The sequence below is a fragment of the Pinus tabuliformis genome, chromosome X, assembly GCF_031772625.1.
Source record: "Pinus tabuliformis cultivar Carrire ecotype Pingquan chromosome X, CPIR1, whole genome shotgun sequence".
Lineage (NCBI taxonomy): Eukaryota > Viridiplantae > Streptophyta > Pinopsida > Pinales > Pinaceae > Pinus > Pinus tabuliformis.
Genome location: NC_142308.1, coordinates 312091438 through 312115603, shown reverse-complemented (window position 1 = coordinate 312115603; position 24166 = coordinate 312091438).

Genomic DNA, 24166 nt, shown 5'->3' with positions numbered 1-24166 from the left:
CATGTATTCTTTGCATCTTGGTTGCCACCTACAAAAGAGCCCACAATAAAATTGAGTGGAAATAAAACATAAACAAAAATTCAATTTAAAAAAGTGAGAAACAAATCATGAGACACGTAGAAGATAATGAAGAAAGTAAAACTCAAGGGAATGGGAAACAAATCCTCTTTATTAGCTATTATAAGTGTTAGAATATTTGAAAGGTAGAAATATTTTCTTATCTTCATCAGTACTTGTGATTTCTTCGCAATATTATTAACCTATTTTATGTCTTCTTTTATCTTCTTATCATCAAGAAACTACCAAAACACAAATGCACAAATATCAAAACAATAAGGACACAAGATGTAGGATCTTAGCCAGGGGAAAACCCCTCTTCTAGGGGAAAACCCAAAAAATCTATTCTCTTCCTTTAGAACCAAATAGAATGAGACAACCAAGATTGTTTGACTAAGACAAAGACTTCCTCCAATCCACCAAGCCAACCTCCCAAAAAATTTTAATCAGGTTCTCCACAAGTCAGTACAAGTCAATCCTTCTAAGACAAGTCAATAAGTATCTCTGCCCATACTACAATTTCTGAAACTCGGCCTTTGGAATTTCAGACCTACAAAACTTTGGAACTGCAACACTTCAGACCTATAGTAACCCTAATTTGCTTTCACGGGTGGTAGAAATAGCGAAAAATTTTGATATTTCTTTCTTGATAATGGATCCTTCCCTTCTCACTAGGGTTTTTCTCCTCTTTTCTTCAACCTCGTACTTCTCCTCCCTTCACAAAATTTTAGATCGAATTCCATCCATGTATTAATTCAAAATAGGTCGAGTGCACTTCTATATAGTATATTCTAGGTGATTGAATCCCTTCATGAGGCTGACTTTTCTTGTCTTGAGACTGACTTAGTGGAGCAGACACAAAATACATTTTTGACTCACCAACAAATTTCTCCCTTGACATATACTCAACTACAAATTTTTGACTCATATATGACATAAAGCCTAGAAGCACTCAATGGGTGATTTGACCTAGAAAAAAATAAATGAAGCATGAAACCCATGGTTATAAATAATTTTATTTTTCTTCCTATTGACAAATACACAAAGATTAGATAATGTCATGAGCTAGGAAATAATTATGAAGATTGATGCTAGTTACATTTCTCAATAGTAGGAAGATACAATGTTGATTTCAAAGACACTTAAGGGATTTTTGGTGAGAAATAGTACTCCTAAAGTCGCCAAAAGTAAGTTCCCTTCCTTCAATCCAATGCAAGAAACTCTTTTCTCAAAGAAAGAAAAACAAGATCCTCTAATGGTGAATTTTCTTAATGAAAGATGATGTTGATTGCACTAGCCACTTTGGCAGTATAACCTTGCTCTAACTTCTTCCTCTTGGCTCCAATTCATGTGATATTTGTAGGTTTTAACCCTCTACCAAAATTACCTACAAACAAATTCTTAAAACAAAAAAATATATAATGGTGAGAACATAAAATATACACAAACATTTTCTCTTGGAACCCAAACTAGGAAAACCAAATTGATTTTCATTATATCCCTTTCAATGTTACGATACATTATATACATGCTAAAATATCCATAAACCCTAATCCATTAACCCTAGATTGGAACATAATCATAGTTCCCTTGATCAAATCTACAAAATACGATGGAAAAAAAATCACAATGCAAAAAACCATGGGTGGGTCCACACACCATCTTTGGGTCCACCCTCCATCCTTGGTTCTTCCCAACTATTATTGGTCCCGCATAAAAAAATTCCCTGCGACCCCCTTGCTACACCTAACAAAACATAACAACTCCTAAATCTGGTTGTGGAAAGAATATAACACATACCCAAAATTATCCCACTTGTTGTTTTCTTTCCACTCAGGGGGTCGGAGGAGTGCACAATTCATTGCTCTAGAGCTGCAATGCCCATTGCTTCTCCACACTAATAAAACTTCTCTATGCTCACAAAAAATTTCAATGCATCTGCAACATTCATCAAAGTGTCCACTTTTACAAAGTTCAAATCCAAACTCCCCAAATAAACACTAGTGCTCCCCTAACCATCTTGCTGGTATCTTTCTTGAACATTATTTTACACTTGCATCATCCATCATGCTTACATAAATTAAATTTCTGGCCAATGCAGGAATGTGCCAAACACTAGGAAATGTTGTAATCCTTCCACCTTGTAACTTTAGTTTGAATTTTTTGTGTCCTATTGTTAAGGGATAAAGTCCCCTAGGGCTTTGGGTCAGAACCCTAGCAGAGAAGGAGTAATCTACAGCAAGGAACAAGAAAATAACCCAGGAAAAATGCTTAAACGAGCAAACTATGTGAGGATGTACATACCTAGGGGTCCTTCGTTCGGGTAGTTCCAGCCAGGGTTCAAATCCTCTGCAACTCCTCATGATCTTTGAACCTGCAAAACAACCAATTCAAAGATACACAGTAGCATATAGATAAAGCATTATAGTGAAATCAACTTTATAACATATAAGTAGATGGTTAGTTATACATTGAAATAGTCATTCACACATAAACCATAACAATAACATCAGATGGATGAACAAAGTTTATATTAGGAACAAGACAATGTTTCTTTTATTGCAAATAACTATAATAAAAACATAGAAAGATTTCACCTGAGTCTTCCTCTTTCGGCTCCAAGCAAAACTGTCCTCCAGGTCCATCCAGTCCCGGTCTTCAAAAGGCTCCTTCCATAACCAACACAAGGATATCTCCCACAAGTGAAAGGATATCAACTCTCAAGGAAACAAGGGTTTCCTGTACTTGGGGAAGTGATTGAAGCACAGGGATCTTTAGACTTGATCAGGGGATAATCTTAGCAGAGTAATTCTCTCTTTTCTCTCCTCATTAAGGCCTTCCCATTGAAGTCTTTTTATACTTCTTCCAAAGTAGTTTTTTAGTTGGGAAACAGTTGGGAACAGTTGGGCCATGGGAACTAATAGGTAATCAATAGGTAAAACCCGTGATCTCGGCCCATAGTTAAGGAAATTTTTTTTTTAAAGTGTTTTAAGACATATATGTGGGTTGGGTATATACTGACCCACGTGTACACACGTTTAATACAGGGCAAAGTCACATACAGGGAGTAAAACACTGTTTTTTAAATATTTGGACCAAGTCTGGAAGGAGGGTTTGCCCTAGGCCATAAACCAAGCATCACCAATACATAAGGTGATATTTGGAGCTATAACAGATGCCCTATAATATATGAGTTCAGAAGGGGAACATGATGGTTGAAATGTATTAAGTATATGGAAATGAAACCTGTCAAAAACTGAGACGAACATCACTAGATTTCAGCATGCCAAGCCAACAAAAGAAGATAAAAAAGAAACTATTGTCTGAGGCAGGCATACCCATGCTTAGAGAAAGTAAAGCATGTTCGCATATCAAGTACAAGCGGATCCACTATGTATACAAGTATAAAGAACTGAAAGTACATAATGGATCATCTGATCATGATCGAACAAGTACATGTTTGAATATCACATATAAGAAGATGATCAATTAAGCTGAAAGATGAAGCCGATCACTGATGTCAAAAAATGATCCCAATAGTACCTAATGAACATGATGGAATAAGATGGTACTACATCACAACTGGTGCCAGCATATAGGATGTCGTTGTGAAGGACTGCAACATATAATGTGGAATGGTGTCAACTAGCAGCAACAGGAGAAACTAACAAGTGAACCAAAGAATGCTGATGCAACCCGAGGTCTTCACCAATCACTGTGGTACATTTCTACATAATGGGAATAAATGATCTGAATTCGACCATGTGAGAAATTGTTTGATTACCGGTCATTGATGTATACCATTAACAGATGCGAGACTACTCACCGATAATGATAATGAGAGTCAAGGTACCTAGTACAATCTAACAAGTGCGAATAGATGAGCTCAAGTTGAACACCTGTAAGAATCTATCAATCAGGAGAAAATGATGGTTTCCCACTGTCGATAGTGAAGGATTTTCCACTGATGACTGCAAACCCCAAGGTACTACCAAATGGGCTATAGACCTTTGCCCCAAAGTAATGATTCATAGTTGATAGGGAAAGATCCGCTAGAAGGAAGGAATTAAGGCATCCTTCATCAATCTAGCATGAGTGTAACCCATAGGCCAATAATGTGGAAGGAATCAGATGAAAAAGGATGTAGTAACCTGATCGAAGCATGTTTCCGGCATACACAAGATGTAACTAGGGCACGATAAAAACCCTTTGAACCAACCAATAATGAAAGCTGACATAGAAGCGAGGAATGCACCAATAGGGTCAAATGGAAACCAAGGCACTACATGAATCCCAATGTGTGGTAATGAAAGTTGATGTCAAACGCAAGGGAAACCACTTAGTCAAAGACCCATGATACTGATCAATGTTGAGCACAAGGTGACCTATGAATAATGAGAATAAGGCTAGGGTGTGGCTCTAGGCTTGTCCTTAGAGCAAGATGTCGTAGCCAATAAGGACAAGACCCGCCGGCAAGAAGTCAATGGAGACCTTCTCAAACTGGCATGAGTAAAGGACCAATATAACTGATGTGATGATAGACAAGACATTGACAACTAGGGATGGTCGATTGAAAAATAGGTCAAGAGACACCGCAGAGAGGCCAACTCAGGCTTACTTCCCTTGAACAAAAGCACGACTCAATGATGACCATGTGGTAGCATATGATGACTCTATCTAAGTTCGTCATGCAATTGGCATGAATGAACACTCCATATGATTGGAAGAGATAACCAATCGGAGGAGAAATGACTCAAGAACAAAGTTAAGGCGTACCTAAGTCAAACTAAATCCCGCCCAAATGGAGGAGAGACTTTCTTTTGAGCGCTTTGTTCAAGGGTGACGCAACTGACTCTAGCTGCCAACAATATATGGAAATATTGTCCCATTCCTGCTCTTTTTGGAAGATGTAATTTTTTTGTCTTTTTCTTTAAGCTAGAAAAGGAATAAAAGAATGCTATAGTACAGTGGAAAGAATGAGTTTAAGTGAAACAAACGATCTAGTTCCTGGGATGGGAACATTCCTATGCTCAATGCAGGGAGGCGAAACTGGTTAAGGACACTCAAAGGGATGTTCCTTCCATGGGTCTGAAGGTGTGTCAAGTTACAGAAGCTAAAGGATTGCAAGTTTGATTTTTGTAGAAAACATGGTCAAAAAGTGGCTTAAACACGAGTCCAAGTGAAGTTGGCTCAAGGCCAAAAGGTGCAAATGGTAAAAATGCAATGCAGTAGTACAACTCAACACAAAGGAGCCTCTAGGGTATAAGGCTAGAACGAAGCGAAGAATCAAAGAGGAATGAGTCTTCAATGCACAAGTCATGGCAAGACTAAAGAGGCCTCCCGAGCCTACTCAATGAAGCAGCATGGGCAACCAATGTCAGTGAGGTGCTAACTACGATGCCCATGAAAAGGATGGCTCTACCATCGTGTCATGATTTAAAAAGTCAGCAAGTGAAGATGGTTTACAAACCATAACACGATGGGATCAACCCTATGGCAAGTGTATCGACAAATGGAGGCTAGTATGCAAAAAGCATTGGAAAAAATGGTTTCCCTAATGGCTATATGCCAGTTACTAAACGATACCTACCATGACGAGTCAGAAGTCATGGAACCAACTTGAAATTTTCGACAAAGCATCCAAAATGTCCTGAAAAACAACCTATTCTCGACAATCCAAGCTCCCTAGTTAAAAGATTCATGAGACGAAACAAAAACAAGTTTTGAAAAAATTTGACATTTTCAAAGCTTATAAAATGAATTTTGACTCACCATTTTTACCATTTGTGTTGAGAGCGGAGAAACAGAAGCAAACTTGCCCCCCCAAGAATTCAATTGTTTAAATTGACTCAAAATCACCAAGTAGCCCCCAAATCTAGATTGAATCAATTTGTGATTGTTTTTAGAAATTTTAATTGAGGTTTTACCTTTGGAAATTATGTTAAAAATCTCAACGTGGCATATACACAGGTTGGTTATGAGAAACCTGCATATACACAGACCCTACATGTGACTGTGTATGAAATGGACCCGCGTATACGCGGTTTGAAATTAAAACATAAAAATATAATAGTTAAACTTGATTTTCTTTCAGGATGACAATCACCTGGAGGGAAAAGGAGCATGTTACTATTGATGATGAGTTTATGAATGGTCAACAGGCCTTGGATGCATTGAGGGGATGTGGTTTATTAAAAATTTTCAAAATGTCAAATATGAAGGAAAACACCCGCTTGCTTGAAATTTTAATCAACTATTGGAGTATCGAAGATGATGCATTCATGATTGATCAAATGCCTTTGAGGATAGAGGTAGAAGATATTTAATTTATCCCTAGACTCTCTCAGAGAGGAGAAGTGGTGCACACGACAGGTCAATCATGAGGTAGTATTTTAGTGGAAGACTACCTGCATATATACTGCCTAGGGCATTCAGAGAATATTGGAAGCCAAATTCCAATCAAACATGTATAGAGTTTGTCCCTGAGGATCATACTATTCACCATAGACAGGGTAAACGGATCAGCCTCATTGCACCAAGCATCACGACTATCCATGAGCTTGGTTATAGATTGTCTCACTACTGTGTTTGACTGGTGTACACCTCTTCTGACCAATATGAAGAGTCAACTATCCTCCATTCGGAAAGGACAGACCAAGAACTTCAGATATGGTACCATTTTGTGTTCCTTATTCTTCGAGAAGGTTTCAGGGTTACGTCCCAGAATATCAGTTCCTATCAGTAGCCCCCGAGATCCTTGGATGGTTAGGTGGGTTGACTTGATGAAACACCTTGGAGGCGGAGATGTACCGAGGACTGCTTTTGACAATGATTTCTTCTCCTGGTGGGAGCAACAAATCATTTTTGTGGATGACTATCCCTAGGCTAGCATGGATTTCAGAGGAGACCCGGATCTGGTGCTGCCACCAGACACAACATGGGGGGAGATAGGTAACCATTTTTAAAGTTTTGTCAATTTTTATAATTTTTTATGTTTTTCAAATATGAAAATGAACTTAAAGATATCCTTGATGGGATTAAATGACTAATATAATGATCATGTTCCAGATGTGGGTCCGGTATGACCAAATGGATTTCTGTGGCATAGACATCATGGGAGAGGTGCCAAAGAGGCGGCTACAGAGACTGAGAGTGTTTTATATGCAGTCCAACGAAACTTTGTGAGGTTGACCCACTGGGTAGCAATGGAGGCCGTAGAAGATCTACCAGAGGATATGCAGCACCGTGTGGTAGGAGTGCCACGTGACTGGGTTCATCTTTTTTGGCGTGTGGCCAAAGCAGTGGTCACCTACTTAGCCGCTCATCCTGAGCCGGGCCATTAGATGTACTGGACATGATTATGGGATTTTTAGTCCCGATTTTGTATATTATTTTTGAAAAAACTTTATGTACACATGGGCAATTTTATGATATATATATATATATATATATATATATATATATATATAGATACAGTTCCATATTTTTTATGTTTGATTTTATCTTGATGAATGAATGATATGCCAATCTAAAGCTTGATTAGCGATAGAATCTACTAATGAATTATCAGGTCGTGGAATGTGAAAATAAGTAATATAAACAAATGATTTTTTCAACACCCTCACTCTCAAATATTGGCGATATAAACAAGGATCCCGAACTCGATAAATGTTATTCAATTGTGACACTACCAGTTGTGAATCAAGATAGACTACCAACAAATTGATTCCATAAGAAATAGCTTCGGATAGTAAATTAATGATGGCAGTATACTCGGCCATATTATTTGACGTAGGACCAATACATACTCCCCTTAATACCATCAACTGACTAGTTGGATAATAAATCACCCAAGCTGTAGAAGTAAGATTCCAATTGTGCCAACTAGCACCATTGGCGAATCCAAAATAAACCAAGTCATCCATCAACACCTACCAAAGCAGATAAAAAGGTGTTGATATCAAAAAAACTCCCAATAATATATGTACAAAAATACAAAATATACAAAGAATCCATTACTCGGTCGTAACTTAGGCAAAGTACTTCTAAAGGTAGAGCCCATCAGGGGACTCGGCCAGCTGGCTCCTAGAGATGTTTATAGGCATATTCATTGAACCAATCAATATACTACCTTTGGCAGATAACTACGTTGGAGCCAAAGGAACTGTACAAACATCACTAGTAGGCACATTGGAGGACCTAGATTCGACTTCATGCAAAGGAGGACGAAAATATGAACGATGATGTAAATCTTCCAATGGTCAATCTACAACCGTCATGGTTCCAAATACTGCTTTGTCAGATGGAAAAATGGTATCTAAGCAATTCAAAGTAGAAGTGGAATCAAGGGTCCAAGCTGGGGCCACATCACCATCTAACTCCTTTTTTGAAGAAGGAGTAAGAAGGTTGTATGTAGAGTTATCGATAGATTCATCTCTAAGCTCTGTTGCAAACATAGGAGATTCTATTCCACCCACCTTCCCTTCATCTGATGTGGTCGCAGATGAAGGTAAGGTCCCAGGATTCGAAAAATAGTGATTTCGAATAAACTCTTTCCGTAAAGGCTCCTTGGAGGATGAAATTGTATCTATTCTAGCTGTAGGAGGGGGAAGATCAAATACACCCATCAAGGGAGAGTACATCTTGACTCCTAGATTCTCGATAGGTTGACGAGGATTATCTACCAAGGGAATGGTAGAATCCGAAGCTGCTCGAGGATCACCTGGAGAATAATCCAATTGATCAACTTTAACAATTCTCCCCTCGTGAGGAAAACAAAGGACACAAAACAAAGTCAAAAATACGACTTCCATTTCATAAATCCAATTCCACCCTAAAAGGAGATTGTAATCGAGGTTCACATCAACGATTTCTACTTTGAAATTAATGACCTTTCCTCCAACACATATAGGAAAGGCTGGGATAATCCCGTGTGGCCTATGAGAATGACCGTCAAATGATGTCAAGAGAGTGGGTGAAGGAAGAGCTGAAGGCAATCCAATGGCCTTCCAACATGACATTGACATGATGCACGTGGAAGCTCCCTCATCTATAATTGTTCAAAAAATGTTAGTTTTCTGGTAAGTAGATTTTATTTGGAAAGCCATATGATGAGGAAGTCTGTTTTTGACATTATGAATATCAAAAGTGAGAGCTAAGGAATTATTTGGATCTACTGCCCCCATTGCCGAAAGCAAATCACTTCTTTGAGATGGACATGACTGGAGTACCTATCAAGTAGACATAGCGCATGGACTTTGAGCTAGATCCTCAACAATGGAGTAATTCTGGGATGCCCTAGAATTAGGGTTGATAGTCGTGCATTTGGTAGAACCTTTCGGTATCTGAGGCATAGACTCAACAGAGGTTCGCTCAATATGAAGTGGATCCGTAGTTCGAGGAACAGATTTATCCTTGGATGTTTCAGCTTCACCATAATCGCGTGACCATGTGGCCACATTGACGTGAGAACCCATCATGAAAACATTTGAGGAATTGTCCCCCTCCTGGTTGCCCCGTGCAGAGGTACTAGGGTTTGAATTCGCTCTAGCAAGCAACTGTTGCCCTTGGGGGAAAGGGTTAGTTAAGACAGCTTGGGAGCTAGAAGACCCTTGTTGCACTAAAAAGCACTGAGCATCTTGAATTTTTGGGTAGAGATGAGTCAAATGGTCTCCACTACATAGCTTGCATGGAAACTTAACTTTCTTCTTAGACTCTTTTCCACCCTCACCAGCATTATTGCTGGGCTTATTCGCATTACCCTTCCCATCTTGATTCTTCTTTTTACCTCGTTCCTTCTTCTTCTCATTAGAATTTTGATTTCCTTTCGGGTTAGAAGTCTAAACGGCATTTACGGAAGAAGGTTGAGAAGCTGGAGTAGTAGATAGTGTAGCCTGATAGGAAGAAGCGGTTTGTATAGACAACTGCTGCAATTGGCTCAGAAGGTTCACCGCATTCGCATCAATCGATCCAATAATACCGTCATCATGTGGGCTTGGCTTCGATTTGGCTATATCAACCACGGATCTAGGAGCGTCAGGCAAGATCTTCTGAAGGGTCCTAGATTAAGAATATATTAGTTCTAACTGCTAGGCGTGAAAGATAGCCTGCTCTTCGGAATAAACTCTGGATATAGAAACATCCTTGGAGATCTTGGGTTGTAATGATTTTAAAAAACATTCGAGAGGGAATTCAGGTGGAATTTCAGCTTTGATGAGCCTCTTTCTTCGTCTCCATTCCTGAATATGATCAGAAATGTGAGTAGCCATGTCATGATGAAAATTGGCCGGAAGTTCAGTTCCAGCTTCATAACGGATAGGCAACTGAAAATGGTTTAAGAAAATGTTAGCCAAATCAGCGAAAGATGTAAAGGTTCCCCCTGGAAACTCTATATACCACTTAGCCACATTGCCAGTTAAGGTGCATTGAAATAGTCTCAACCTAATCGAATGATCGCTGAGGGAGTTTGATGAGCACCATAAATGAATGTGGTTACATGGTCTCCCGGGTCTTCCCCACTCTTCCCTTCAAATTTTGGAATATCCAATGGAAGTTTGGTTGGGAACGGAGGCCAAGCTGGATTGTATCTAATTGGATCATTCATTAACTTAGTCAAGTCTGGCAGATTGAGCGTGGCTAGAAAAGGAAGTCTAGGAGGACCTTGGGAATTCCACCCAGATTAGGTGGGGTTCCCGAAAGTCTGAAAAGAATGACCTAGATTTTGAAAGGCACCAGGTTGCCCGAAGTAACTAGTAGAACCTATTGAACCAAAAGGTGACCCTTGTGGTCCAGAAAAACTTGGAGTTTGACTAACTCTGGCCGAAACACCTCTGTAACCAGAAAAGTTTCCCCCTAATGAATTATTATATGGAGTGGAAAACCCTTGGTAAGGGTTCCAAGCATTATCTAAGGGTGGAAAACTTCGAAACAAATTTACCGAGGAGTACGACACATTCCCTTGTTGGTTGAAAAATGGATTCCTAGTTCCAATCCCACTAACCGCAGGGTCAGTCCAACTCTGAAAAGGATTAGTACCTTAAGCTGTGAAAGGAAAAGGCATAGGCCCCACCGTCGGATTGGAATGTGGTATATGACCACTTCCAAAAGGAAAACCCTGAAAAGATGCTGATCCACTCATCATGGATGTGGAGGCAGTCAATGGTACACTTAATGGAACTGAAGGAATACCTTGAGAGGGCATTACAAAAGGGAAGAATCCAAAACTAGATGCATGCGCTTGGGAACTTCCACTTGTCGACGGAATGGAAGTAGACCCAAATAGGGATGTGCTAGTAGTAGCCCAAATAAAGATGTAGAAGGGATGGAAATAGTTCTTCCCCCTTGTACTGATATAGGAGTCTGCATAGTCGTAGCACTCGTGGTGGATGCCATGCTTTCAGCAATGGTTATTGAAGGGATGTTTGTGTGTGGACTTGGGCTTGAAGGCCTGTGTGTCGGAGTTTTGATGTATAACAATATGTCTAGATGATTGGAAGGGAGACGAGAATTCATAGGTTCAACCGACTCTGAGAGCTCTTCTACCTCAATATTATCTTCTGACTGGAAGAGTGCCCGAGAAAGAACTGGTGTGTTCCTCTCTGGCTCTGTGGTAATATCAGGCCCACCTTGTACACTGATGCCCCCAAACGGAGGATCAATCTCCGATGCACCAGCTGCCACTAGTTGAAAACCACTGGCAGAATCTCTCCTACACCTTCTAGGAGAAGGCTCTAGACTCGCAGGTAAAAGCCCACAAAGTCTACGGGACTGTCTAAGTGATCGGTCAGCCACTTTGAATTATTTAATAAGATCTACGTAAATACTCAAGAAATTTGAATGCTAGGCTGACTAGGAGCACAAAGCACACACTAAAAATGTCCCTAAAGAATTCAGCAGTCAAAACAACTTCCAAGTATTTCCGCTCCGAGTGATTAGGACCAGACAAAAAAATACAAGAAAGTGAATAATAAGGGCCTTCCGAAAAATAGACTAAGGTAATTACGCCCCAGGTCTATTATCGAAGGTATCAGAGGAGATTACGCTAACCTCCAAACAACATCCTTTGCCAGTGTAAGCCCCCAAGCTACACAAGCATGCCCTCCAAAAGTACCACTGAAAGTGATGCAACATCGACCTCAGGTGCCACGGGATTCCCCTCCGCAACCACCTGTGTAGATCCCTAGGATAGGCAACTAAAGATACCAAATCGTATTAGAAGCTAGGCGGAACAGTCATGAGCTAAGATCTGACAAGTAAGAGAGGGGGTATCTCTTGTCCTTATCTTCAAAAACCCTTGTGCTTAACTCCCAATCACGGAGCTTTCTCAGTCTCCCTAACGTTATTGGATTTTCACTCTCTATTCAAACTTCTACTTTTGACAATTTAGAGTGACCTTGGAGAGTTTACTTTCCTCTCACCCAATCCAAGGCCCTAAATAACCTAAAACTTGTTGGTGTACTTATTGACAATATACAAAGTTCTAATTTATTTTATTAGCGCTTGATTTTAAGTGGCTGTTCTTTTTAAGTCAAAGGGACAATACAAAATTGAAACTGATGGTGTTCGTTGATGCAAAAGAAATTAATGAAAAACTAACTTATATGTAATTCACTTGTTTGTTCTTCGATGAAAATCAACTTCTACTTGGGTTCTAAGAAACTTCTATTAAAGCAATAAACTTTTTTCTTTTTCTTTTCTTGCAACAGACTTCGCACTCACAAAAACTAAAAAACTATTGATGCTCTAATGAAGCGAAACTACCCTAATGCAAGGTGTACATGATAATGCAAAAATTATAAACTACTCTAAAAATAAAATGAAATTAATTTGTTTTATAATCCAACTTAAGTGTTTGAAAGGAAAGAGAATTTTGAACACAAAATCTTTCCCAAAACAAGAAGGACTAAACACAAAGATCCTAAATCACTCTCAAAAACCAAAAGAAACCAAACACAAATTCGACAAAGAAAGAAAAAACAAAGTTTTTGAAGGACTTTTCTTTTTTTTAAAAACAATAAAAGCAACTTTTCAAAAGTACTCAAAATGCTATCAAAGACTCAAAGATCGAAAGCAAATCACAAGGAAACTTTGCAAGTTGTCAATTCAACATGAATGAAAACTTAACAAAATAGGTGTTTCAAGATACGCTAAATGATCCAAAAGCAGCAAAAAGAGGTTTGAGACACTGATCAAGAAATCAAGAAAGGCATGCTTTCAAACTTGTCAAAAAAAACTTTTGAAAAGCAAGAATAAGTGAATGGCCACAAACTTAACAGGAAGCAAAGCAAGCAAACCATAAAAATGAAGTTTGACACAAAGATTGCAAGCAATCTTCTGTTCCAGAAAACTAGAACAACCGAGAGCCTCTATAAGAAGCCTTGTGTGTTCAAACACAAATGATAACACTCACTGTAAAGAAAACTGAGACCAAAAACTCTTCAAAGTAGGAGAGAACTCGAAACAGAAGGCTCACTAAAAACCTAAAATTTGAAAACAAAAACTGACCACTCAAGAAGCACACAAGCCAAGAAACAAATCTTTTCAGATAAAAGGTCTTGAAAAAATCATACAAAACAAATGTATATGCGACTGTGTATCTACACAGCTGCATGTACACGTGTTTCAACCAAAAGAATCCCCCATATACGCGACTTAAATTCAGAGAAGCTAGTGTTTATACACTTCTGTAACCCGACAAAGGTGCGTATATAACAGTTTACAAGAAAAAACAAAAAATTAGGCCCAATGAAAAGGATCAAACTTGAAGTCTGACTTCCTATAGGAACAAACAATACAATCACAGCAAGCAAACTGAAAGCTGAGCCCTGATTGGCACTAAATAACCCAAACTAGGAACAACAAGATTCTTGTCCCCAGCGGAGTTGCCAATTATGTTAAGGGATAAAGTCCCCTAGGGCTTTGGGTCAAAACCCTAGTAGAGGAGGAGTGATCTATAGCAAGAAACAATGAAATAACTGAGGAAACATGGTTAAACGAGCAAACTATGCGAGGATGTACATACCTGGGGGTCCTTCTTTCGGGTAGTTCTAGCTAGGGTTCAAACCCTCTACAACTCCTCACGATCTTTGAACCTGCAAAACAACCAATTCAAAGACACACAGTAGCATATAGATAAATCATTATAGTGAAATCAACTTTATAACATATAAGTAGATGGTTAGTTATACATTGAAATAGTCATTCACACATAAACCATAACAATAACATCAGATGCATGAACAAAGTTGATATCAGGAACAAGACAATGTTTCCTTTATTGCAGATAACTATAATAAAAACATAGAAAGAGTTCACCTGAGTCTTCCTCTTCCAGCTCCAAGCAGAACTGTCCTCCAAGTCCGTCCAGTCCCGGTCTTCAAAGGCTCCTTACATAACCAACACAAGGATATCTCCCACAAGTGAAAGGATATCAACTCTCAAGGAAACAAGGGTTTCGTGAACTTGGGGAAGTGCTTGAAGCACAGGGATCTTCAGATTTGATTAGGGGATAATCTCAACAAAGTAATTCTCTCTTTTCTCTCCTCATTAAGGCCTTCCCATTGAGGTCTTTTTATACATCTCCCAAAGTAGTTTTTTAGTTGGGAAACAGTTGGGAACAGTTGGGCCACAGGAACTAATAGGTAATCAACAGGTAAAACCCATGATCTCTACCCATAGTTAAGGAAATTTAAATTTTTAAAGTGTTTTAAGACATATACGCAGGTTGGGTATATACTGACTCACGTGTACACACGTTCAATACAGGGCAAGGTCATGTAAAGGGAGTACAACACTGTTTTTTAAATATTTGGACCAAGTATGGAAGGAGGGGTTTCCCTAGGCCATGAACCAAGCATCACCAATACATAAGGTGATATTTGGAGCTATAACACCTATGATACTTGTCTTTCTGCATCGTCTAGGAAGACATCACCACCATCATATTTATTGTACTCATAGAACCACTCTCTATGGGGAGTGAAGTGAAAGGATGCACCTGAGTCAATTAGCCATGCCTCATGATCTATATGTGTACTTGAAGAAGAATCCAAGTACACATCCCCACCTTTATTTGATGTGGTTTTTTCCTTTGCATAAGGAACATCATCATATCCCTTTGCTTTCTCAAGAGTTTTAGATATACACTCCTTTTTGTAGTACCCTTCTTTTCCACATTTCCATCATACATTTATAGGTTTTCCTGGAGATTTAGATCTCCCTCTAGATATAAATCTCCCACTTGAGGACTTGTTTCTATTTATGTTCTTGGACTCTCCTCTTATAGACAAGGCATCTCCATTTTGTCTCTCCATATTTTTTTTATCTCATCTCCTTCGACAACAGGGATGAGATTGTTTCATCAAAGTTCAAGGTAGTTGTATTACTACATATAGCAATAACCAAACTATCCCATAAGTATGGTAGAGAACACAATAGGCTGATGCACTTATCTACATCTAAAATTTTAATATCAACATATAAAAAATAACTTACAACCATATTGAAGGCATTTATATACTCTATCTCTAAGTCTCCATCCTTCATCCTCAAGTTATACAACATTTTCCACAGGAACAGTTTCTTCACCAAAGACATAGATTGATACAAATTCCCTAATTTTTCTACAAATATTTTTTCATAGCTTCCCTTGATACATTCAACAATACTGAATCTAAAATACACAATCATATTCTACTCTTTACCTTCCGATCTAACTTTTCCTAGCCTTCTACTATTTTTTTGTTGGTGCCATACCTAGATCTATAATAATCCATTTATATCTATCCACCAACAAATCCTCCATCTTGAGCTTTCACAGATCAAAACATTTTCCATTGAATTTCTTTATCTCTATATTTCCACTATTCACCATCTCCTTTCATCGCAACAATCGATCCCATAGATATCCCACTGTAATAGGATCTACCACAGGCCTAAGCAAGGAACCCCTGAGCTACAAAGTTGTCCCTTTGAAGCCGAAAAAACTTTGATACTAGATGTAGGTTTGAACCCTATATATAAATTTTATACAAACAAATTCCTAAATAAAAAAACATATATAATGGCAAGAACATAAAATATACATAGACATTTTCTCCTATAACATAAAATGGGAAAACCAAATTGACTTTTCATTATATTCATTTCAATGTTACAATACATTATATACGTTCTGAAGCATTCATAAACCCCAATCCATTAACCCTGGATTAGAACATAATCATAGTTTCTTTGACCGAATGTACAAAATACCATGGGAAAAAATTGTCATGCCCAAAACCATGCCCAAAAACCATGCGTAAAACCATGGGTGGGTTTTCCCACCACCCTTGGGTCTGCGCAACTATTATTTGGTTTGAATAAAAATAATAATCCTAAGGCACTGCCCCAGACCTTGTCTACGGGGCTATCGCCCTCCTTGCAACCCCCCACTACACCTAGTGCAGTGTAACAAAACTAGACACTAGTCTTGGAAAGAATATAACACATACCCACAATATTTATAGTCACAAGATTACTCCTTGACTCCCCTTAGCCCATTAATGAAACTAAGATGGGTGGGAGATAAGGGGAATCCTTTTGGGGACTTCTTAATTCCCATTCAAGATTGTAATGGCTTGAAAATGGGTTGTCAAATATTGTGATGTCAGAAAAAACTAGCTCATTCAAAGTGATGTGGTCCACAGGCTTTTGAGTCGTCACTTTGGTGGATCGACGTGGCTATCAAAGAAACATGTGTGGGGATCTATGCAAAAATAGTTTGGTGTGCTTACACGATTTGATTTTCTAAATGAACCTTTAGGAACATTTTTTTATGTTTCATGGTAATTCCATTGTTAATTGGCACTCCTATACATGTTGTTTTCTAACCGTGAGCATAATCTGACTTATACAAATTTTGGTTGTACATTTTTTTCATGAAAAATAATATTCCATCCTTCTTCTTTACAAATAGTGCTATGTATCCTCAAGGAAATATGATAGATCTTATGTAGCATTTATATAGCATTTTTTTATTTATATTTTTAATTTTACCAGTTCTAGCATACTCATGCAATATGGGGCTTTAGAAACTAGTACAAAACTGAGAATCAATTCAATGGAGAAATCAATTTCCCTCTTGGGTGGCAATCTCAACAATTCCTCTAGAAGCACATCCATGTTGTTGGTGCACTAAGATGTCTTTTTACAAGCAATCATAATTCCTACATTAATAATCAACCCAAGGCAAGTCTTTTTATTTCAAGAGTGTCATCACTATATATGCAGTGAATTCAGAGGTTTACTGACAATGAAAAAAATTTGAATCATTGCAATTGCTAATGAATACCTCTTTTAGATCCAATCCAAACCACTCTGAAAGAAATAACTCTAAGAGAGACTCATAACACACTTTGCAATTCTACTTAATCTATTCTGAAAGAAAATAAATCTCATTGCAACTAGAAAGAATCACACTTGGCAATCTTAACTAGAATTGAAACTAACTTGCTTAATCATGAAAGAGAACTAAAAAAATTGAACAACAAATAGTAATTGAACAACAAATGATAATTGAACAACAAATGATAAATGAACAACAAGTAATAAGTGAGCAGAAGGCAATCAATTCTGTCTTTGAAATCTATTTTAACATTACTTGGAATGAAAAATGATCTAGTGCTAGAACTTACATAACCAATTCAATCAAGAGCATCACACATATCTAATGTACAACTAAATTTGAATCTTGAATAAACAACAAATGTGAATCGAAATCATCAATCCTCTCAGAAATTAAATGATATTAACTCATCAAGAACAAATAGTAAAGAATAAATAGAAAGGATTATAACATAGGTGAAGCAATAGATCTTCTCTTGACTGGGCCCAAAGTCTCTAGAAGTCCCCGCTATTAGATACTCAGAAGATGATTATAAATTAAACACAATCTTCTTCATTAAAACAAGTAACAGAGTTACAACATCACCAAGATGAAAGTATTATATGTCAAAAAGAATAGTTACAAACTGTGTATTTTTGAACTAGCTGTGCAGTTTGCCTTTCGGCCTTATATATAACATTTAGAAAAGTAAATAGATAAAAGCGAATCCTCAGGATCAGGGGATCTTGAGGATTTCATAATACTCGATCTGATTCTGTCATAAAATAGCATCGGTATGCCTAGTCTTCCACTGTCCTGCTTTGCCTTAGTCGTTGTCTTTTTCCTTTACGGGCCGCTATTGTTCTGTCGATTGAGCAACCATCATTGAATCTGGGAATTCTACACATAAAGATAGTATAAGTCAGTTTTTTGTGCTTAGATTCGTCTAATTTGTTACTAATTGCTTTTACCTAACTTCACCTGTTGTTTCCTCTACTTTTATCCATAAAATTAACATAGAAATGTGAAGATGAATGCTAAATCAAGCTATTTACAAGGCGAAAAAATACCTTTCTCATGTCCCAACATACTCCCCAACTTACCTTATTGCATGTCCTCATGAAATTATATGGTTTAGGTGTAGTTGAGTTAGGGAATAGGCAAGATATACCTCCTCCTAATAAACTCTGAAGCCATTTTTCTTCTTAAGCACAATGAAATCCTAGTTCACTTCTTAATCTGTCAGGTTATAGTCACAATGTTAACTGTCTAGGGGATACCATATGATTGGGCTCCTATACCAACACCCTATCCACTCAAGCCCCATGGTTAAGACCATGTTACTATATTTATTGAAGCAAGAGGAGGTGGCTTTAAAGTTCTGGTATCTGAATGGTTCTCTGTTCCTAATAGTATTGTTGGAGACTTCTCACTTTTGTCTAGCTGCAGACAAGGCTCCTTCCTTGATCTTCTAGAGGTACTCCCTCCCAGCTTGTAAAATTTTTGTGTGGAATGACCCTAATTGGCCCACAACACCATCTCACTTCATAAATTTCTTGTGCCTGATAGAGAGATGTAGGGGTTTTGTAGGTTCCCCCCTAACCCATAGGTCGATTCCATATTCTCATTTTCTAAAAGTATTATGTTCCTTGGCCCATTTGATCTGGTTAGTAGTGAAGGAAAGAAAGACTTGGAATTGGACATCCCCTATAAAGGGGCCAGGGTTGCTATCTCTATCATATTCTAAAAATAAATTATGCATGTAAAGTTCACACAAGAGGCGTTGTACTTGCTCATTCTGCTCTCTGAAGCACTTGACAAAGTCTGGGGTGGTCTTGATTTCCACAGACTTTCCATCCTTAACAACTTTGATTTTCAATAGGAGGTACCTTTCTAGGAGGAATAATGCATAGTTTGTAGCAGGAGATTAGCATGATAGGGTGTCTGAATAAAGAGAGAAATCAGTCTCCAACTTATCTTTAGCCTTTTGTAACTTGACTTGTGCTTTTTCAACCTTTTTCTACTCAACCTTGTACCGAGCGAAAGTTTCATCGTTAGTGGTTGTGAGTGCCTCAAACTTCTTCCTTAATTCTTGATGTACACATAGGGGCACTACTTCGTTTTTTTTCTGGGTTAATTCCTACTGGACCTTAGTTACTTCATCCTGCAATTTTCTAATGACTTCTTCCCTTACTAGGGGAATGTAAGCAAGTGTCTCCTCTGTTTGGGCTGCATTATCCTCTGTTTTCATAGGCGCAGTCTGAACAACAGCCTCGACTTCTTCTTGAATCATGCAATAATCAACTGGGATGCTTTCTTCAGCATCAGTTTGAACGGTAGCATTCACAGTAGGGAAGTCCATTTGGGTCTCTTGTGGGAAAACACAAGGGTCTTCAGTCTAAATTTTACTGTCTTCTACAAGACATGGTTCTGTTTGAGTTTCCTTTGAATAAACCAAAAGAATCTCAGTTTGGGTTTCAACATCTTTTCCAGAACAATTTTTTTTCTGTGTCCCTATGGTCTCCATTTCCACTTTCAATTTTGACTGTGCCTACTTCTTTTAACCACTGTCTTAGCTGCCCAATTATTATCTTTTGTTTCCTATACTTTTTAAGCATTTTTCTGAACCTGTCCTTGTAGGTTTTCTTTGTTGTGAGACTTTCGACTGGTAGTGGCGCAATTGCATTTTCCTCAAGTTCATACTTAGGTGGAATTGTGTTGGGAACAGGGAGGGTGTCAATTGGAATCGTATCTCTTGATGGAGCTTCACCTTCCAGTTATTTTTCATCATGGATTTCTCACTCTAGATACTGCAATGGAATGGTGTCTCTTGAGCAATTATCATTCTTCGGGCTTTTTTCTAGGTGGGCCTCATCCTTAGGGAACTTTATAAAACTAGCATTTCCTAGTTGATTTTCATCTCCTAGGGTTTCATATGTAGGATTTTCTTTAGTTGGGGGGTCTAATGGACCGGTAGTTACTGATTGATTTTCATCTCTAATGGTTTTTTCTTCATTCACTTCTACTTCCAGGGATTTTTCCATAGAAGGGACTGGTCCCCTCTATTCTTCCAAAGAATCAGTAAATGATAGGGTTTTATTATAACCAGGGCTGCCAGTAGAGGCAGACTAGTTGGGGGCACAATTCTATCCTTCAACACTCTTAGATTGTTCTCTTCCATCATGAAATATCCCCATGTTTTCCAGTACCTTGGCCACCTCTTCTTCATAGTCTTGCAAGGAATCATTTTGCGGACTTAGAGATGGTGTGCGAGATGGCCCGAAATCACTTGTTTGAATTGGGGTCTATCGCTGTGACTTCGCCCAGATAGAGCGCCTTCGTTTTGCTAGGTTCAAGGGCACAGAGGAATTCTTCCCTTTCAGTGTCCTTCTCTGACCTGGGGTTCTTGTACCTTTCTATTTTGTTGCTAGGTTTTCTATAGGTGGGGCCAGAGTAGGATTTACAATATTGTCCCAAGTTAGCTGTTGTTGGGCTAGTTCATGCATGATAATCAATTTGATCAGCCCATGATAACTGATGATTGTGTGTGGCTCCTTTTCTTTTCTAACTTTATGAGCAACATCATGCAATAGGGAATTCAAATAAAATGGCAAATTGACTGAAATTTTATGTTTTAAGATGGCTAACAATTTGAGTTGGCAAGGCTTTACCACATCCTGTTGATCGTCAGATGTAATGTACCTCTACACAATGACTGTCAATTCTTGTCATGGATGTCTTAACGTTGAAGGGTGAATCCATTTCCCTGTTTGCACCAATTGCTCGCCTGGGTTCTGAAATACTATGACCACATTGTACAGAAGGACATGTTTGTCTGTCCATTTTGTTCCCTTAGCTGGAAGTCTAGTGACTGGTTCACTTGCACGCACTTCTCTTTCACTTTCATAGTTTAGAACAGCAATAGAGAACGGTAAAGCAGTTAATAGGGAAATGACATTGTTTTGGGAATTAATATCATATACAGTCAAATCATTTCTCTCGTCAGAAATATTTGACGCGGGATCATAATCAATCTGCATGTGATCCATAATCGTTGTCGTCCTTCTTCCAATCAGAAATAATTTGATAATAATTACACATACACAATCATCATGTCGTCCTTAAATCGGAAATCAGTTTAATAATTATCACACAATTATTCGTAAACTATCACACATGCTATTCATGTGCAGACCACCCCCCTCAAATGGGAAAAGGGCGTCCACATCTGCCAAGCATGGGAAAAATAGGAGAAAGCGTCAGTAATACATAAATGCAGGCAACCAATCAATAAAAAGTGGCGCAATATATGACAAGGCAATTAAAGAAATACACGTCATCGTATTTGCAATGGCCATAAATTAAAATAGAGATTTAAATCATTATGTCAAAATATTTTTACCTTAAGTGGTATTAGTAACAAATGCATGATCGGTGGTAAGTATTAATGACTGTCATTAAAGTGATTGGACAGATATGATATAATGAATATAAAATATAAGTTACCATGCATGTTGGCTTTTTAGGAATGTTGTTCAAATGGGAAATTTCCTTTAGAAACGAATCCATAGGTGGTAATAGAATAGAGAGCATTTGGCAGTGTCACATAGTACTCCAATACCACAAGTAGAGCCACTACTGTCAGCAGGCATTCATAGCCTCGACAGGGTTGCTTTTTAACCCCACAAATGAGCCAGAGTCCTCCTTTTAGTATGTAGATGATTCTTTCTTTTCTTTCCATAAAGAGACCACTATGCTGGCATGGCAACTAGATAATCATAGTTCCATTCACCAGGATATAATAAAGTGATCAAGCTAGCTCGTGATGAGACCCCTTGTCCTTCTGAGAGTTTTAATTATCGAGAAGGTCATTACCTTGGTTTGGTGGCCAAAATGGAATGTCACCCGTTACATCCTTATGATCTTAGTAGGCTAGCTTGTGATGAGACCCCCTATCTTCTTTAAGAAAATCCTTGTTGCATTTTCATATTTCTTTATTTTCATATTTTCATATTTTGATGCTTTTATTGTAAAAAAAGGGAGGCTCATTTATTCCTTAAGAGTCAAGGATGGTGTAAGAAGTAAGAAAAATGACAATGAAAGTTTATACTTTTACCCCCATATCATCATATCAAATGGATTTATCCATTTGAAAGTATGAAAGATAAACCAACATGGTATTAAAATAATAAATCATTTTATGTTATGTCTAAAAAGAAGATATTCAACTAGTCATTATAAAGATGCACCATATCACCTTTTGAATAAAGATGACCATCAAAAGATTTTATAGGGCATAACGATATTAACCTTACTATTTTTCTTTATCTTAGGCACGAAATCGACCAGATGGTTTTTATTCAAAACATAAAAGAGAAAAAAAAATGGAAAAAAGAGTGATCGATGATGAAACAACAAAGAGAAATCACAGTTGTTTATTCTACTGATTACACACAAAAAGAAAAATCAGGGCTTATTCAATTGATTGAACATCATTCACTCAAAAAAATGTTGTTTAATTGATTGAACAACAACACAAAAATGTAAAAATGGTTGTTCAATTGATTGGACAACAATCGTTCAATTGATTGAACAACAACCGTTCAATCGATTGAACAGCAAAATCATAGAAGTGCTAAAGTGTTGTTTAACTGGTTTAACAACAATCGTTCAATCATTTGAACAATGAAATTGAAAAGAGAAAGACACAAAAGTGATGTTCAATTGATTGAACAACAATCTTTCAATCGATTGAACAACAAAACCATAGAAGTGCTAAAGTGTTTTTCAATTGATTGAGCATCAATCCTTCAATCATTTGAATAGTGAAATTGAAAAGAAAAGACACAAAAGTGTTGTTCAATTGATTGAACAATAATCATTCAATCAATTGAACAACAAAATTGAAAAAAAAAAACGCAAAACCATTTTTCAATTGATTGAACAACAAAATCGAAAAAGGAAAAAACACAAAAGCGTTTTTCAATGAATTGAACGAAAATCGTTCAATCGATTGAACAGCAAAATCGAAATAGGAAAAATGTGTTGTTCAATTGATTGAACAACAATCGTTCAATTGATTGAGCAATAAGAAAAAAATCGTAAAATGCAAAAAATGTTGCTCGATTGTTTGAACAACAATCGCTCAATCGATTGAAAAACAAAAATCGTAAAATGCAAAAAGTGTTGTTCAATTGAATGAACAACAATCATTCATTTGATTGAACAACAAAACACACAATGTTGTTCAATTGATTGAAAAACAAAATCAAAAAATGCAAAAAGTGTTGTTCAATTGATTGAACACCAACACACAGACAAAAATAAATGTTATTCAATTGATTGATCAACAATCGTTCAATCATTTGAACAACAACACACAGACAAGCATAAGTTTTGTTCAATTGATTGAACAAAAATCGTTCAATCGATTGAACAACAGTTATCAAACACCTAAAATAAGAAAAATCCTCATATTCACATGGTGATGCCTAACTGAATTGCAATCAATCGAAAAAATGAATATTTACATTATTTATAGTTAAAGAAAATCATAATTTTACGAAATAAAAGCTACCGGGTCATCACTACCTATAGCTAGAATTTGCATGGTGGGGTCCTCGCATACCTATTGGAAAAAATACTCCTTGGTGAGTGGTTTGTGATAGAGACGCACCTGATGCCCATTCAACTTGAAAGAATGGCCAGACCTATCAATGGTAGTCAAAGTGAGAGTACCATTGTTAT